This window comes from Macaca nemestrina, chromosome 7 (assembly GCF_043159975.1).
Source record: "Macaca nemestrina isolate mMacNem1 chromosome 7, mMacNem.hap1, whole genome shotgun sequence".
NCBI classification, from domain to species: Eukaryota; Metazoa; Chordata; class Mammalia; order Primates; family Cercopithecidae; genus Macaca; species Macaca nemestrina.
The window spans coordinates 123186954-123206070 of record NC_092131.1 but is presented as its reverse complement, the minus strand read 5'-3'; the positions used below and the strand labels follow the sequence as shown (position 1 = coordinate 123206070).

The window sequence follows — 19117 nt, the reverse complement described above, 5'->3', positions numbered from 1 at the left end:
AGCCCCTTCAGCCTCAAAGTCACCTCTTCAGAGAGGCCTGTCTGGATGCCCATCGGAGCAGCTCACCCTGCCCCAGCCACTCCCTATTCCACAGCCCTGTCATTTCCCTCCTGGACTCAGCACAGTCTGAGATTACCCAAATTACTTGTTTGCCGTGCTGTTGCTCCCTCAAGACGGGAGGCTACCTGGGGGGAGGAACAGTGCATAACGTTCTAGCTGCTGGGGATACCGCGCTTCGTATGTGTTTCATCAGCACTTGATGATCGGGTGAATGAAGGAGTGAATGAAAGGGCAGGCTGGCTCCAAGCCAGACGGGAGAGGTGAGAAGGATCAGGGTCCCCGTGCCCAAAGTCTCCTGCCCCTACCTTGGTAGGGCCTCAGTACCTCTTCCGCTCAGGAAAGGGAGCAGGTGGGGCCGACGTTCATGGAGAAGCATCTATAAGCAGGGCCCTTTTCTCTAAACAACTTCATGAAGCAGCTACAAGGAAGCAGAGAGCTTCACCTCTCTGAGACCGGTCTCTTCGTCCGTTTAATGGGGATAATCCCAGGTCCCAACTTCTAGGACTGCTGTGTAGATGGATGAGACTGTATCTCAAAACTGTGAGGTGCTGCTGCTGCTGCTGCTAAAACTAATCCCATCTCTTACAGAGGAAGAAGCTGGAGAGATTGTGGGAGTTGCCTGGAGTCCCAGAGTCAGAAAGCAGGGAAGCTAGACCCAAATCCAGGCTCGCCTGACTCAGGAGCCAGTGCTTTTTTCTCTCTGTGCTGGACCCACTCCAGCCGGGAGTGGGAGGTGGGATACAGGAAGCCTTTCTCCGTTTGCACCTCAGTGGTGTTCATTTATGTTCCTGAGTGCAGCCTGACTTTGCCTCGCCTTTCCCCCAGGTTTGGCACACAGACACTAGGAAGCTGGGAGGGCTGGCCAGGGAGGATGGTGCTGCCCCCACCCCACTCATCCCCGAGGCAAGGGAACTGGGAAGGAGGCAGCTGCCCAGGCCTGGGACAGGTACACTGAGGCATGCTGAGAGACAATCTGTTAGGAGCCTCCTTTGGGTGGTCTGAGGTTGGGGGGACTGGCAGGCCGGGGTCTCCAGGAGGTCCCAACAGGAAGAGTTGGTTTGCATAGCAAAGGAGGAGGAATTGCCCTCCAGCCAGCACCTTCCCCGCCCTAGCCAAAGGCACAGAGCCAGCAGGAGAGAGCAGAACTCAGGAGGCTGTGGGGCTCTAAGGACACATTCAGGGCCCACTCAGGCCAGTTTGTGAGGTTGGAAGGCTGTCACTGAAGGCCCAGAGGCTTAGAGGTAAGGCTGCCTTAGCAGAGACCCTGCCCAGCTCCCGGCTGATGAGGGATCGTGCTGCAGGCAGCCAAGGTAGCTTCCCCTTGCAGCCAGTGCACATTAAGAATTATTCCTCTTGTGAGCAAACAATTTGTTACAATATCCACTGCGCACTTTTCCCGGCTGGGCGCCCTCCCATACATCCTGAATTAATCCCTGAAGTCACTCCATTCATTTAGGACATGCCTGAGTGTGCCTCTCCTTTTATTAGGGAAATTTTTCATTGTTTTGAGGAGCTCATAGGCTTTAATTTGGGGCTGAGATTTTAAAGCCTCTCTCAGTGGCTCAGAGGCATGAGTAGTCTTATATTTGGGAAGGCCCCCTGGGTTCCTAGACCTGGTAGGGCTTGGCTGGGGCCACCAGACCCCAGGGAGAAGGGATCATGGCACACGCCCGTCAGGGAGCCAGGGACTGCAGACCCCAGCGCTGTGTGGCATTGGGTCACACCCTCAACCTCTCCGAGCTTCCCTAAGAGAGGCAAAGCCAAGGAAGACTCCGTACTTGGGTATAGCTCTTCCAAGCCTGCCCAGGGAAGTCTGGGGTCATCACTTCTAAAAACCACAGCCCTGGGGAGTAGCATGGGGCCACTGAAAAAGCATGATGTGTAGAGTTCTGATTTGAAACACTGCCAGGGCAGGCCAGTCGTTCGCCTCTCCCAGTCAGGTTTCCAGCTCCTTAGAATGAGTTTAAGAGCTGGCGCCCTCTCCAGGCTGTCGTGCAAATTACACAAACCCAAGTTGGGAGGAGTCTGACTCAGGGCCTGGCACACAGTGGGTGCTCCACAAGGGTGAGTCTCCCAGCCCTCTCAGCTCACTGCGGATCCCTCCCATATCTCCCTCTCTTGGCCCTCAAGCAGCCAGAGTCCCTGGTTCCTACATTTTGGCCAAAGGCGGCCCACAGGCTGATCTCCACAGGTGGGGTCCTGCCAGTTTGGGCAGCAGCCACCAGCCTCTTCCCAGGCTTTACACAGATCCTTGACAGTGCCACCTGAGGCCCTGGAGTGTGGGGAGTCCTGTCCACAGACCCTATGCTAAATCCCACCCCTCCCTGCAGCCCCCAGGTAGGGCTGTGTGCTAGGATCCCGGCTGTTTGATGTCTCCCTGCCCTTAGTCAGCAGACAGTGGTCCCACCTCCAACTCCTAGTCCTCCACCCCCACCAGGGCTCCAGGGCTGGGACCTCTCAGGGCTCTGACCCCCAGTCAGCAGCAGCTCTCGGACAGCTCACACCCTGTCCCGGGCTTGCTCCTCCTGCCTGGTCTTTGTTCACATTATTCCCAACCACACACGCTCTCTGTCACTCTCTTCTACCCCCAGCTTCCCCAAATCCTCCCGAACTCTAAGGACCAGACACCTTCAGGAAGCCCTCCCTGACTTCCCCAGCTTTTATCTCCTTCCTTTTCCTGAGGCTCACAGCATTTCTCCTTGATCCCTCTAACTTCACATTGCTACCCAGAGGCAAGGACCACGTCACCTACTCATGATGTGGTGGCCAACCCCGGGCAAATCCCACTGTGTACTTAGGGAGGACAGACTCATTCCGTGATGTGGGGGAAGGGTACAGAGGATCCCACTGAGGGAGTACAACACCTCTGTGAGGTAGATATCATTATGTCCACTCTGCATATGGGAAACTGAGGCTAGGAGAAAGGAACCACTTGCCCAAGAAGTGGCTGGGACAGGAACACTAAACAGTGCCATTAAGACAAAGCCCACAAATCCAGGTTCCACGTGCAAGACCCACCAGCCCTGGGCCCAGCAGGTTCACCTGTGCCATCCCATCTGATCCTCACCGCCCCTCAGGGAGGTTACTGTGCCACTCGGGAGGAAAAAGAGGTCTAGAGAGGCTGAGTCACTTCTTCAAGGCCACCCAGTAAGTGGCAGGGCTGGGACTTGAATCCAGATTATTTCAGCTCTCACTTGGTCAGGGCAGCCAATCAGGACACGTCGCCTCATCTCACCCACCACCCCTGGGGTCTGCAGGACCCATTCTCCCCTCTCTGGTGGCCCAGACTGCTGGATGGCCCCATCCCTGTCCCCAACCCCAGGCCTCTGAGGAGTGCCTACTTGACCTTTCAGAGGGACTGGGCTCCCACAGTTCTGGGTATTTACACAGACAGCCTCGGTTGCGATGGCGCCTGGAAAGTAGGCCATGCAGAGGAGGGAGGGGATGGCAGGTGTGGGCTACAAACACTCCCACCGCCCTCCACGCTGCCTGGACAGAGGAGCCACCCTTGGCACCATCTCCTCAAATGACCTTGGCAACTGATAGGGCAACCCCTATTGGGGCAGAGTCAAAGCCTGGGCTGCCCACTGAGGGGAGGGGCTTGGCCAGTGTCTCCAATTCCTCTTTGCTTAGTGACCTGCAGGGCCCTGGAGGACACAGGATGACAAGTCCTTTCAGTAAGAACCCTTCTCTGCATAAAGGGTCGCCTCACTTCACAGAGCCTCCCCTTCCTCCTCTGTAAGGATGGCAGTGGCAGCTGCCTCTCAGGTGCTGGGAAGATGGGAAGCACCCAGCTGGGCCTGGCACTCTGCACACTGGTCAGCCCCGCAGGACCTGAGGCTGAGCCTCTTGAGGGACATCTGCAGACACTCAGCTTCAAGTGGGACAGACCCAAGAGTCTCCCAGGAAACAAGCTAGGTCACATCGGGTGGGGGTGCCTGGCTGAAAGGCTGGTAGACACACCCAACAAAACCACCCCTGTGAGAGCTGGGGCAGCACAGCAGGTGTGGCATGGGCACCAGGGAGCTGGGCTCTCAGAAGCCAAGAGGACACTGCCCCCATCCAGAGCGCACGGTCGGGCCTGCATCCACCGCTGCATACCATCCTTAGCAAATCCCAATTTGCCTCTCCCACCTGCTCCCTCCTCCACCCTGGCTTGAGGGGAAGAGCCAGAGGAGCCTGGCAGGGTGCTCCCGGGATAGCTGAGTGTCAGGAAGTGGTCAGGCACTGATGAAACTGAGAGCCAAGCAGGACAAGAAACAGCTGCAGGGAGCCTCCGGGAAGTGCGCAGATGCTAAGCACAGGGCGTGGGCCAGAAGGACACAGGGGTCCCGGTGGAGGACTCCCATGCATGCAGCTCAGGCTGGGGGCTGGAGGGGGCTTCAGGGCTGTGCGGGGTAGGGGTGGGAATAGTCCTCTCCTCTTGGCCCTCCCCATGCCAACCCCCTGCCAACCGCTGAGCGGAAAAGCATTCCACTCTGTTGCCACCCCATCCCACACGAGGCCGGCATGCCCATCTTCAGCGTCCCCACCTCCTTGCCGGCAGCTTAGGCTCCACTCCAACCCCAGCTCAGCCTTTTTATTATTCAGAAGAGCCTCTTGATTGAAAAGGCCTCTAAGGCATCTCACAAATAAGAATCCTTTAATTGGGAAGTTGTTAACTTCTCAAAGAGGAATTTTAATTTTGTTTCCTCACCATCTCCTCTCCCCAGAACCTGCAGACTAAATGCAAAGGCTAACAAAGTCAAGCACCAGGCACCAGCTGCCAACCTCCCCAGACGTGGAGCTGTCCAGGGGCAGAGACAGGACAGGCAGCCTCTTGCCACCGCATAGAACCCTGGAGCCACACAGACCCCCGGCGCACCACCATGAGGAGGCTCCTGCCTCTCCCCATGGGCATGCCTGCTCCATACTCCTTACCACTCCAACCCACAGCGGGACACTTGGAGCGGAGGGCGGCAAGTGGCTCAAAGACGAAGGCAATGCCAGCCCCGCCCTGCCCTGCCTGGGTCACCATGACTGCCAGGTTCTCAGAGCCCAAATTCAATGATTCAATGATTGCCCCCATAACCCCCCTGTGGCCCTCTATCATACTCCCCTGGACTGGCCACTCATATTGATCAAGCATTTACTATGTGCCAGACACGGCTCTAAGCCCTTTACATGCCTCAGCCTACTTTATCCAAGCAAGGTAGACGTTCTTATTATTCTCAGTCGACTGATAAAGAGACTGAGACCAAGAGGCCCTAGGGAAATTGTCTAAATTCACACCACTGACGCATGGCAGAGCTGCGACTGAGTCCCAGGAGTCTGGCTCCAGAGTGGTCATAACTTCAACTACCACCTACGCCTGCTGCCCCACCCATGGCCTCTGCACTCCTTGAGGGCCAGGACCAGGACCATCTCTGTGTCCCTGGGACAGCACAGGGCCTAGCATGCAGCTGAGCTTAATAACTGTTTGCAAAGTGAATACATGAAAAAAAAACAAAAACAAAGTACCTTCTTATTCATTCTCTCCTATGAGCCTAACCATAGGCTTGTGACAAAAACAGGCAGGCAGACTGGTCCCCAGTTCAGTTCGGTAGACGGAGGCCCAGAAGTCAAAGCCACTACCCGAGGGCACTCTGCTAAGAGGCAGCAGAGCTCAGGGGGCTCTTCCTCCTACCCCAGTGATGGGAACCTGCCTTTCACCCAAAGGATACAGGGATTGGATCACGACCAGTACACACCATGTACCATGTTCCTGGGCCCTGATTAACATCCCAGGCTGAAACTGGTGTCAGGGAAGCCCTGGTCCTAGCCATGAGGTAGGAATCTCCTCTCCATGTTCCTGACAGCTTGGGGCAGCCTCGATACTCCTCCTGTGCAACCCATGGCATGAGATGCTTACCACCGCCAAGGCTGCCGGGGACAGTTCACTGCTGTGAAAATCATAGCTCTAGTCGCCTGCTGTTACGGGTTGAATTGTGTGCCTCCAAAAATGATGTGCTTAAATTCTAACCCCCAATACCTCAGAATGTGATCTTATTTGGAAATTGGGTCATTTGAGATGTAATTAGCTAATTAGGATGAGGTCATACTGGAGTAGGGTGGCCCCTTAATTCAATATGACTATTGTCCCCATAAGAAAGAGGGATTTGGAGATACGGTCTAAATTGTTAAATACTGGCCAGGCGCAGTGGCTCATACCTGTAATCCCAGCACTTTGGAAGGCTGAGGCAAGTGGATCATCTGCAGTCAGGAGTTCAAGACCAGCCTGGCCAATATGGTGAAACTCCATCTCTACTAAAAATACAAAACTGAGCCAGGTATGGTGGTGCATGCCTGTAGCCCCAGCTACTCGGAGGCTGAGGCATGAGAATCACTTGAACCCGGGAGGCAGAGGCTGCAGTGAGCTGAGATAGAGCCACTGGACTCCAGCCTGGGTGACAGAGTGAGACTCCATCTCAAAAAATAAACAAATGGTTAAATAGTTAAATATTGTATGGAGAACAATTTGGCAATATGGCCATGTAAAGAGACATGGGGTAGCCATCTACAAGCCAAGGAGAGAGGCCTGAAACAGATCATCCTTCACAGCCTTCGGAGGCAACCAGCCCTGCTGACACCTTGGGGTTCGGGGATTTGGGGCTTTGGGGTTTTTTTGAGACAGGATATTGCTCTGTCACCCAGGCTGGAGTACAGTGGCTCAATCATAGCTCATTGCAGCCTCAGTCTCTCAGGCTCAAGCAATCCTTCCACCTCAGCCTCCCGAGTAGCTGGGACCACAGGTGTGTGCCACCATGCCCAGCTATTTTTTGTATCTTTTGTAGAGACCATGTCTCGCCATGTTGCCCAGGCTGGTCTCAAACTTCTGGGCTCAAGTGATCCTCCCGTCTCAACCTCCTAAAGTGCTAGGATTACAGGCGTGAGCCACAGTGCCTGGCCCCTGAAACACCTTTGCCAGGCCGCTATAGCTAAGTACCATAAACTGGGTGGCTTAAACAGAAATGGATCGTCTCACATTTCTAGAAGCTGGAAGTCTGGGTGGTGTGGCCCCAGCCAGGGCCTGAGGGTAGGGGAAGAGGGTCTTCTGAGTCCTGCACTGCTCTGTGAGTTCGCTTCTTTAAGAGAAGACTAAGGAGGAACAGAAGAGAACAATGCCCTGGGGAGGCCCCAGGAAGGCAGGTGTGGAGGGAGGCAGGTCCTCTATCCATCCACCAAGCCACAGACATTGCCCAAATCCCCACCACATGCTGGGCCCCCGCTGGGTTTGGCGGGGTAGAAAAGGAGAGCTTCTAGATGCCAAACATAGCTCCTGTCCCATGTGGACCCTAGAGCCAGCCATGGAGACTTCAGGGAGGCAGATTCAGCTCAGCCAGTATAAAGAGGAGCCATATAAGAGCTGCCTCCAGGGCCTGAGCTGCCCTGGAGAGAGTGAGGTCCCTGTCCCTGAAGGTGTGCAAGTAAAGGTCAGAGGACCATGGTCTCAGGGATACCTCTACTCCCTCATCATGAGCTTGGGTTGGGCCAATGGGTCCCAACCTGGCTGACCATCAAAAGGTGGCTGTGGGGCTTGTGAACCAGGCAGATTCCTGGGTTCTCCCAGCAACCCTGGATCAGACGGTCTGGGTGGACCCCAGATGATTCCTGTCTCTAATAACGTCCCTGGGTGGTCCTGATGCAGAGCCAGGCTTGGGCGCCCTGGCCCACAAAGCACCGTGGTTTGAATGGGATTCTGTTTGGGAAGAGCTTTGACAACAGTACTTGAGGGCAGGGCAGCATGTAGATGGCAGACATGAGGGACAAGAGGATGAGGACGGCAAAGAGGAAGACAAGCTGAGGATCATGACATTGATGAGTTGGGTGACCTGACAGGATAGCTCACCACAAGCCATGAGGCCTGGGGAAACAGGTAAAAGGCACATGTGGACATGCAAAGAGGCCGAGGGAAGCGGGGGGTCAGGGAACACATTCTGGAAAATGTGGGATTTGCTGGTGGTTAAGAAAGCATTCTACATGGAAGGTGAGGCTGAGCGTGGTGTGTGGGGGATGGAGGAGAGTAGCCTGTTGGAAAGAAGGGCGGGGAAGAAAGTATGGGCTTGAGGGAGACAATGAAAGGCCTTCTACAAGCAGGAGAAGGAGTCTGCATGTCAACCTTAAACAACAGGGAGCCCCTGAAGGTTCTTGAGGGGGAACATGACCTGGAGGAAGGCCTGTAGTAGTGACCACTAGTAGGGCTCAGAAGGGCCTGGGCTGCTCCAGACTCACCAGTTAAGAGTCCCTTGCAAGAGAAAAGGGTGAGAGGATTAGGCCTAGTATCAGCCCCACACTTCCTGCCGACAGCAGCCCTGACAAGCATTACAGAATGATGGTGCCAGCCATTAGGCCACTTGGGAGGAGCAGCTGGGAGGGTGAGCTGGTAGCAGTTTCTCCAGGCTGGTAAATCTGGGGACCTTGTCTGCAAAGCTAGAGTAACAGCCCACCCATAAGCAGGGAGCTCCCCAGGGCTGGATTCACCCCAAGCAATGAGGCCCAGATTTCTCCTCTCCATCATCTTGTCCAGGCTCAGAGGCTCCAGAAACCACCCAGATACTGACTCCCCCCACAACTGCCTCTCCAGCCCAGCTCTTCCCACAGCTGCAGGCTTTACTGTCTGTGTAGCCTCCCCACACGATGCCGGCACCTCAAACACTTGCAAGCAGGATCTTGCTTTTCCCTCCAAACCCACCCTCAACCCCTGTTCCTCGGCTCAGGCCAAGGCTCCAGTGCCCACCCCGTTCCCAGGCTGGCCCTCTCCCAGTCCACAGCTCATCCTTCAGCAACCCCTTCAAAGTCTCCAAACACAAGCCCTCCTCCCGCCCAGGCCCAGCCCCACCATCTCTAGTCTGGACTGATGCCGGGGTCTCCCACTGGCTTACCAGCTTCTACTCTTGCCCACCCACCCTACAGTCCTTTCTGCAGTAGGCATCACTCTGTAACTCCGGGCCCTGCTCAGCCCCTCTTCCTCAAGGGCTGCCCAGCTGTGAGGGCCTCTATGCTTGTCCCAGCTCAAAGCCCATCCAGAGCTCCATAGGGCCTGCTCCCTCTCCTCAGGCCTCTGCTGAAATGGCCCCTCATCCGAGAGGCCTTTCCTGACCATGCTCCACAGAAGGGCTCCCATTTCATGCCTGCCCCCTTTTCCAACCTTATTTTTCTCTGTGGCATTTATTACTCCCTAATCTTATATTATGGATTGACTTATCTGGTTTCTTCTGTCTACTCTGTTACAATTTAGGCTCTATGAGGGCAATGCCATGGTCTAACCTATTCACCCATGGATGCCGTGCTGGGCACATAGAACAATGCCTCATGTGTAGCAGGCACTGAGTATGGGCTGAAGGAAGGATGAACAAACCACTGCACATTCATCCTTGGGAGAAATAGGCCCACACCCATGGGTGATCCCAACCCAGCATGACAGAAGTGCCGGGGCCAACAGATGTGCACAGGGAGGGCGGCACTAGGGAGGGGCCCATAGCTCCACGCAGAGATCAGGGAAGCTTCCTGGAAGAGACGACAAACCACCTCCAGCCTCCTCCCTGGCCCTCCAGGGTCCCTGTCATAAGCCTCCGCCCAGTGAGGGGATGAAGGAGAGGCTGGTCTGACCAGCTGTGCTGACCCAGGAGTCTGTAAGTGTTCAGAGCTGGTGCCTGCATCCCTCCTGCCTGGCAGGAGGAGACCTGGGCAAGGCTCCCCACAGAGCAGAGGGGCCTGGTTTAAACACCACGGATCCCACCAGTGAGGGAGAGGTCATCTGGGATCCCAGCTTTGCCTGCCCTTTCCTCCCAAACACACAGCACCCTGCTTCCTCCCCTCCAATCACTGGAGCACCGAGGGAGACAGCAATGGAAGCAGGGCAGCAAGGACAAACCTGAGCTTTCTCCAAGAACTTAGAGCTTTGCTGAGTGAAGCTCCAATTCCTCAGCCTCCGGTGCAAGCCTCCAGTGCTCCATGCCAGCCCTGGCCCCTTCTGGCTCCGCCACTCCCCAGACACATTCCAAACTCCCCTGCCACTGCACCTTTGCTCAGGCTGGACCTACCCGGCCACCCTAAACCTTCCCTGCCCATCACAACCCTACATCCATGACTTCCTTCATTCAGGCATTATTTATAATGACAGAACATCAGAAACCACCAAAATACACAACAGAGAATTGGCTAAACACACTATGGTACACGCAGGCTGAAACATTACACTGCCATTAAAAATCACATTATAGAAACGTATTGAATGATAGGAAAATGATCTTGGTATGGGATTAAGTGCAAAAGGCAAGTTAGAAAATAGTAAGTACAGCTTGATCCCAATTATGTCATAAATACATGTTTTGTAGAAGACTGACGGGCTAAACACCCATCGCTCACACTTTTCTATAGAGAACACACATTACTTTTTTTATAACCAGAAAAATAAAATGCTTGAAAAGCACCTTACAGACTTCAAGGCTTAGCCCAGGTGTCACCTGTTCCAACAATCCCTGCCAGACCCCCAGCTGACTGTGGCCCTCCTGCCCTGCATCAGTTCCCACCTGCATCTCCCTGCCCACTGAACTCCCCATGCCCCCGGGCTGTGGTGCCTGTGGGTGCTGCCGTCTGCCTGAGCAGTGGGGAGGCTGCTCACGCCCCTGCCCCCTGCCCCTGTCACGCCGGTTGCTGCACAGACAGCTCTGACCCTACCCTCTCACCCATCTCCCAGCAGCAATTACAGGTTAAACTGGAGGGGCTAATTAGTTGCTCATTCTACCCAGAGCCAACTAATTAGCAGAAATATATATATATCTTTTTTTTTTTTTTGAGTCTTGCTCTGTTGCTCAGGCTGGAGTGTGATCTTGGCTCACTGCCAGCTCTGCCTCCCGGGTTCACGCCATTCTCCTGCTTCAGCCTCCCGAGTAGCTGGGACTACAGGTGCCTGCCACCATGCCTCGCTAATTTTTTGTATTTTTTTTTAGTAGAGATGGGGTTTCACCATGTGAGCCAGGATGGTCTCAGTCTCCTGACCTTGTGATCTGCCCGCCTCAGCTTCCCAAAGCAGAAATATTTTGATGGTGCTAATTGGGCTTCCAAGCAAGGTCTAGTGCCTGGGAAGGAAATCCAGGCCTCTGCTCCCACCAGCTTCCTAGTGTGAGGACAGGGCTGGCTGAGCCTCAGCCACACACAACCGTCACCCGATCCCTCAGGAGAAGGGAGTCCAGGCCTGCCGCCAGGCTTCTTCCTCTGAAAAATAAGGACAATACGCCAGGCCAGCCTGCTGCCCCAAGCCCACCCTACTGTTCCCTCTGTTTAGCAAAGTCCCTCTGCAGCCCTCTCATGGGTGACAGAGGCCTGTCAAGAACAGGGGACTGGCCCAGATATGGAGTAGAGGTGACTTGTCCAAGGTCATGAGCAAGTCAGGGGTCAAGCCAGGCAGTAACCCAGGTCCCCCTCCTTCCCCATCTCCCACTTCTCTGGGACACGCTGTCATTTCTCCACAACCCCTCACATGGACCATGAAGTGAAAGGACCTGTTACCTCCCACATTCTGGGGATCCTACTCCTCGTGATACAGTTCAAGAACCCATCTGCTCTGTTCACAGAGAACCAAGGTCACCTGGCTGCCAGTGCTTGTCGCACAAACACACCTGGGGTCTAAGCCTCATCCTGCCCTGAAGGCGTCTGGACCCGCGCGCTGTCTCTGGTGCGGAACCCTGTTAAACTCCACACATTAAAGCCAATGTCCGCCTCTTGACAGTTCCTTGGACCCGGATTGTCTCAGTCCACGTCTTCTGGCTCCCTCCCGACCTGAAGTCAGGCACACATTTGGTCAACAATGTGACAGGACCAAGGACAGAGCCCTGCAGCCTGCCCTCAGAGACCTCCCATGCCACGTGGGAACCCATTAGCCGGAACTGTCCATGAAACCCAGTTGCTGGGAAGAACGCCCCAGGCTTCCAAGCTGCCTGCCGGAGCCCTGCTACAGCAAGGGCTGGTGGCAAGTGGCACCGCCACAGCAACCTCCTGAGCATGGCTGCATGTGGTGGGGGAGAGATGGGGAAAGCCCCAGAAAGAGGGCCCCATGACAGCCTCCCCTACAGACCCCGCACCCTCCATGCCCCGCTGCCCAGAGTGGCGTCTTACCTCGGGTTGGGTGGGTGTCTGGGGAGCACAGTTGGGCGGGGCTCAGCCTGGGCTGGACTCAGTTGCCCTCTCTGCCTCTGGGCACTGGAGCCTCAGGGCCTGTGGCTGCCAGAGGCTGTGCGGAGAAAGAAGAGGTGGCTGTCAGCTAGAGCAGGGCAGCAGGTGGTCATGGTGCAGTGGGGGCCACGCCTGCAAATGGGGTCTGATCCCGCCTGGCTGAGCCATTAAAAACTCATACATCCCCCACACACTCTCTCTGACACACACACACTTGCACACACTCACACATGTACTCTCATTCACTGGCAAACTCATGCTTACACACATAGATGTGTTGTCAATTGTGCATGCACATGCGTGCATGTGTGCGTGCACACATACACACACTCATGACACTAGCTGGGGGCAGGCAGGGCTCTGGGAAGGGCAGGGTTTGTGGCCCCAGGCAGGCTAGAGTCTGACTACGCCTCTCCCACCAACCGGCTCTGTGGCCCTGGGAAAGCCACTTCTCTTATCCATAAAAGGGAGATACCATCTCTCCTGCCAGGACTGCTGGGAAGATAGAAAGAGAGAAGGGACACATGGCCTGGCTCACAGTAGGTGTCCAGCCAATGCCACTGCCTGCCTTCCTCCCCAACTAGGCCACAGGAGGCAGGCCGCAGTCTGACCCCTGAGAGGGGATGATGGGCAGCAGCACCGGGGTGCCTCTCCCTGGGCCTGAGCCTCAACTTCCCAACCCCCACCTACTCACCCTCCCATTCCCCAGCCTTTCCTGCCTTTTTTTTTTTTTTTTTTTAAGAGGCAGAGTCTTGCTCTGCCACCCAGGCTGGAGTGCAGTGGTGCCATCATAGTACACTGTAGCCCAAACTCCTGGGCTCAAGCGATCCTCCCACCTCAGCCTACCAAGGAGCTGGGACTACAGGTGTGTGTATCACCACGCCCAGCTAATTTTTAAATTTTTTTGTAAACGATGTTGCCCAAGCTGGTCTCAAACTCCTGGCCTCAAGCAGTCCTTCCACCTCGACCTCCCACAGTGCTGGGATTATCGGCAGAGCCAATCATGCCCAGCCACCCTGCTTTATTTCTTCATCATGTATTCTCCAAGGGTTCCTCTAGACCAGACGCTCCGTCCTCTGTGAGTAAGGGAGGGTGCTAGGAAGTTCTGGCTCCTTGGCAAGGCTCTGAGGCCTCTAGAGTGCAGGACATAACCTCAGCTCAAAGTCCAAGGAGGCGGGTTAACTCTTAGCTCTCCCTCTACCTGGCCAGGTGGCTCTGGGCAAAGCTTCTTCCTCTGTACCTCAGTTTCCTCCACCTCTCAGATGAAGTCCCAAATCTCTTTCTGAGCTGCTGCAGAGAGGTTTCAATCAGATCTGTGTTTCCCAAAGTAGGAGACACATGCTTCTGGGAGTGCACAAGGGGATTTCGTGGTGTGCAGACAAATGTTTTCATTTTCATAGTTACGTGTTTCTCTTTCTGTGTATTGGAAAAAAAAAATGACAGGCACATCACAGGTGTGATTTCCTGGATGTGTGCTTGGGGAGCATCATGGTAATCCACCTTCAAACATAAGTCAATACGAAGACAAGGATTAAGAAAACACGAGTGCAGGTGGTGCCCAGGGGTGGCTTCAACCGTGATGGTGAAAGGGAAGCTCAGGAAGCTGGCATCGAACCCAGCACCTGGCTCCCGGCAGCCCTTGAGAGGGCAAGCAGCTTCCACCTGCCCTGGAGGGCCAGGCCAGCCCCTCCTTTCTGCTCCATTCCCTGTTGGGTGCCATCCAGCGCTGGCCTAGGTCCCCAGGGTCATTTACAAGGCCTTCTGGATGGGATTGATGGAAGGATGGGCAGATGGGGCTCCAAATGACTGCTATAATGTGGGCAGAAGATGGAAAAGCCCTCAGGGTCCCTCCCAGAATTAACATTCTATCAAATCTAAGATACAAATGCTGGAATTTCTAGCCGCGTGGTAGGTGAAGATGTAGGAGATGCTTTGAGGCTAGGGTCTTCCTATATTATGGGCTGCAGACTTCTCCAAGGAGGCAGAGAAATGGGTGCTGAGCAGGCTCCAGGGCCCACTTTGGCTTTCCAATCCTGACAACAGAGCCATGAAGCAGCCCAGACCAGGGAAGAGAGGCCTGCCCAGCCCCACAGTTCACCAGCCCCAAACTAGGCCCCTGTTGCCAGCCAGCCCTGCGTGCACCTCCCACTGGTTGCTGATTCTGGAGGACAGGACAGAACATAGCGGTGCCAGCCTGGGACAGAGGGGTAGCAGAGCCTGGGCAGCTCCTCAGGCCCACGTACCCCAAGCCAGGTCTAGCCAGACAGGGGCGCTGTCAGCAGCCTCCCGAGCTGGATCCCGATAGACTGGCAAGAGCCAAGCAGGCCCAGGCCAACCCGGGCAGCCCTGTCCCTGGAAGGCCTCCAGACCACCTGGCTGGCAGCCCTGAGCCCAGCTCCACCTGAGCTGGCAGGGTAAGCCATCCCCACAGTGCCATTCCGGGCCCCCAGCTGCCACACTCCAAGACAATGAATGGGCCTCCCGCTCCCTTCCCCCCAAATCTTCCAAACCTTCCTAAAGCTCCCACTCTCCTCTGTGGCATCACAAGGAGTTGCTATGGAAATGGGACCACAGGCAGAGCATGACAATGATTTGGGGCAGGGGAGGAGATGCAGTGGGAGCCGGGCACTCTCCTGGACACGAGGTCTGCTGGAGTGCCAGGTCCCAAGAAAGACATGAAAGCCCAGCTGCAGGCCTCACAGCCAAGGAGGGTGGAGGGGGCTGCAGCCAAGGTTGGGGGCCTCCTACCCGCCCTCTTGGCTCCTTGCCACCTCAGTGGAGCCCAGGGAGCTCTCAGCCTGTGTAGCCTGTGTGTTCAGCAGAATGAACAAATGCCCTGGAGAATGTGAGACCTCCACAGAAACAGCTATCCAAGGACTCTGACAAAGGGTTCAGCACTGAGCGGGGCTGACACCCAGCACACACTCAGCAAACACTGATCAGAAAGCAGGGCCCTGGCATGTGTGCTGAGTGTGTATGTCATGTAGGCCTGTGCCTGCTCTGGACAACATGGAGCACAATCACAGAGCTTGAGAGGCCCATGCCCACTGTACAGATGGGGGGACTGAGGTCCAACCAGGGTCAGGGTCACACAGAAAGTCAACCAAAAAGCCAAGCCCAGAGCCCAGGTCTCCTCTTGACCAGACCTGAGCCCTCTGATCAATACCCCTAGCTATTCCCTCATTAATTCATTCTACTTCTGTTAAGTATGTACCATGCGCTTGGTCAGTGGAACAGGGAGATATAAAGGATGCTGCTCCTGCTCAGAGGAGACAGACCATCATGATCAGAGGGTGGGTGCCAGGCCAGAAGGCCAGGGACTGCAGGAGCCCGGGGAAGGGTCCCTCAGAGTTTTAGGTTATGCACTTCTGAGCCATGCTTCTAAGAGACCTCTGAGTTTCCCCAACTTTTCTCCCAGCTGCTCCCCTAGCCCAAGGCCCCCCTACAGTCCACCTGGGGCCCACACCTCCAGGAGGTAAAGGGGGGGTATTTCTCATTAGCACCCCAGGCCCCAGGAATGAGGGACTATGAGGAAAGTGCCTTGCTAGCCAGAAGTAACTCAAAGAATGTGGGCCCCAGACTTCCCTCCTCCTCCCCAGCCTCAGCAGCTCCCACATTGTTCATTAGGTCCTTGCCCTTTCTCTCTCTCTTTCCTGGGTACCTCCCATGAGCCAGGCATGACACTGCACCTGGGGTGGCCCCGCTGGCCACCATCCTGACGGAAGGAGTACAAGTCCCTGTCTCTTTGTCAGCAGCATGCAAGCTCTCTCCTGTGATTTTTGCTGGTTTTTTTTTTTGTTGTTTTTTGTTTTTTTTTTGGTGGGGGGATGGGGCTGTATGGAGAGAGTAAGACGGAATACCTTTCAGAGTTTGGCTTGGAAGACCCACCAGTTCTGTGTGTGCCATGTCTCCCAGTGGCTGCGACAGCCGCCCAGGACCTATGTTACACAGGTGGAAACCAAGGCCCTAAGAGGTGGCCAGGTGGACTCCGGGGAGCTCAGCACTGAGAACGCAGGACGGGGAAAGACCAGCAAGGAAAGACGGGAGGGCCAGGTCCACAGCTGTGGGAAGGGAGAAGAAGCTGTCTTGGAAGGCTTCCTGATGGAGGAGGGATTAGGATTGGCTCAGGGCCCTCCCTTGGGCTCTGGCAGGAAGAGTCTCTTCCAGAGAGAGAACCAGGCCAGGGCTTCCCCTGCCAGCCCACATGACTTGGGGCTAGGCTGGCAGGTGGAGGGCAAGGGGGGCACATTCCATGACAGCTGCCATCCTGTCCCCAACCCACTAAGGGCTGCCACCACTGCCACCTCACGTCCCTAGTTACTGCTGCCTGATAGGAAACCAACTGGGGAAGGGAAAACAGCAGAGACAGAGGAATGGGGACAGAGCATACGAGAGACAGAGGCTCTGAGAGAGACAGAGCAGCAGTGACCCCAAAGCCGGACAAAGGGAGAGTAGAGAGCTGAAGATGGATGGACGGATAGGGCCACCCTCCCCTCCCCAAGAGCCAGGCCTGCAGCTGCCGAGAGGAACAGACACACAGCTGGGAAGGAGCCTACAAACCAGGGCTTTGCAAAGATATTTCAGCAATAAAATTCTTATTTGAAATGAAATCTGATGCAGTGGGGGAAGCATTTCTATGCCAGACATTAAATCCAGAAGCCATAAAGTGAAATTTCAACAAATCCAACCACTGTACATAAATGTGTAAAACATCCGTACGGCAAAAGACACATAAACAAAGTTAAAAGGCAAATGAGACAATGGAAGAAAATATCACTAATATGCAAAGAGCCCCTACAAATCAATAAGAAAAAAGACAAAAGAAGAGAAAAATTGGCAGTGAATTAGAAATCTGCAGAGGAGGAACTAAATTGGCCAATAAATGCATGAAAAGATGTTCTATCTCACTAGCAACCAGGGAAATGCAAATGAAAGCGACATGCTACCATTTCTTGCCTATCAGATTGGGAAAAATTTAAATGATTGATAACAAGCAGTGCTGGCAAGGATGTGGGAAAATGAGCACTCCCAGACCATTGGAGGGAGGAGGAATTGGCCCAACATTTGGAAGAGTAATTTGGCAATATTGGTTAACATTTTAACCCACACAATCCACAACCTAGTAATTCCACTTCCAGGAGCCTCTCCCATAAAATAATAGCACAAGCACTCACATATACATGCTCAAGGATGCTCATGGAAACACTGCTGCTAAGACTGAAAAAGAAATTCGAAATGGCCTAAACGTTTATCAATAAGGGAAAGTTCAAATAAAATATGGCATGTCCACGCTATGGAACACGCTGCAGCCATCTGACAGAATGAGGCACGTCTATGTATAACAATACAGAAAAAATCAAGCTGTAAAATGCTATTTCAGCATAAGCCCATTTCTGTAATTAATGATTTGTTGCTATATGCCCCAAAAGGCTGGAGGACAATACTCCAGGATTTACAGCAATCACCTCCCAGCGGTAGGACAAGGGGGCTTTCATGGCCTCTGTTTTCCACAAATGTATTGTTGGGTCTTCTATTGTAATCAGACAAACAAAATCAATAAAGAGTTAATGGGTTTTTTTAATCCTTCTCAGACCCCAATAGGAAATGCAGATCTAAGCAGGGCTGGTTGAAGTGGGAGGGGACCAACACCCATCCACTCAGCCCCATCCAGCCCCAGCCCCACCCTCGTATCCCCGAGGCCCCTTCTGGAAACACTAGGGCTCTAGGACCAGTTTGAGAACCTCAGCTGGAGACTGTGGAACCTATGCCTATGCTCCCCCAGGCCAAGGTCCAAAGGGGCAGAAGGTTGCTCAAGGTACACCGGCAGCCAGGGCCTGTAGCTCCTCTGCATGGCTCCATGCTGAGGAGGGTGTGTATTAGGCTGTGGACCCACACCTAATAGACCCACACAGTCCCAGGCGAGGGTCAGGGGTTTCTCTAGGTGTTCAGAAAACCCTGAGATGATCACAGTCCTGGGGAATCCAGAACTGGGGCTGAGGACAGCCCTTGGGGTAAAGGGAACATAGACAGGGCCTTTGCAGAAAACTCCAGGAAAGGGTGGGCTTCAAGGCTCCAGCGCTGCAGGGAGGGAGAGAGAGAGGGAGGGAAAGAGGGAGAAGCTGGGGTGTGTTTCTCCCTCTATGTACAGAGAGTGGGGAGATGAGCCAATGGGGCGCGTGGAGGTGGCTGGGGCATGCAGGTATGCGGTGCTCACAGACAGAGGGCACATGTGGGTCTGCGGAGGTGAACTCTGGAGGGTGTGTGGGCTCCAAGTGGTATAGAGGCATGTCTGTAATCTAGAATCAGTCTATGTGTATGTGTGTTGTCACTCTCGGAGATGACAGCAAAGGGAAAGCATGTGTGTGTTTGGAGGGAGAGGAACACAGCAGACCCATGTATAAGTGTGCATAGTGTGTGTGTGGTGTGTCCTGTGCCCCCGGGTGTTCCCCAAGGTGTGCGTGTATGTTTGTGTGTATGTTAGGAGGTATAGGCAGCCAGCAGGCCTGCAGAGGGGCCAGGAGCAGGTGGCAAACTGCAGAGATCAGGCCATTCTGGAAATACCCCTCCCACTTGTGAGTCAATCAAAAATGCAGAGAAAACTGCCCAGAAGGAGTACAAGGCCCCCTCCAGTTCCAGAAGGCCCCCTTCCCTTGAACGTTTGTTTGCACAGCTCGTGTTCCACCTGCCTCCAGGAGGCAGGGGCTACGGGGACAAGCAAACTCCTCCTGATGAGTGGTGAATGACACTCTCTACCTGGGTCCGAGCTGCAAATAACACAGCTTCCTGGTGGTCTCCTGTTCTCACCTCCACACTCACCCATGTTCCATCTGCAGCTGCCAGGGGAGCAGAGCACTCCAAAATGCAG

General features: G+C 54.6%; 1 protein-coding gene across 7 annotated transcripts in view; it reads right to left on the bottom strand.

The window, feature by feature from the left end:
- LOC105491027 (leucine rich repeat and Ig domain containing 1) overlaps window positions 1-19117 on the bottom strand; it is a 203854-nt gene that overhangs the window by 168184 nt on the left and 16553 nt on the right. For 4 of the 7 annotated variants that reach the window (XM_071100861.1, XM_071100865.1, XM_024795812.2 and 1 more), the window contains exon 2: window positions 12196-12310. The exons of 1 other annotated variant lie outside the window; for it this stretch is intronic. The gene's annotated coding sequence lies outside the window, so the exon portion shown is untranslated. Of the gene's footprint in view, window positions 1-365; window positions 716-12195; window positions 12311-19117 lie in introns of those variants that run through there. 2 more of the 7 variants (XM_071100864.1, XM_071100867.1) reach the window with 1 other exon arrangement.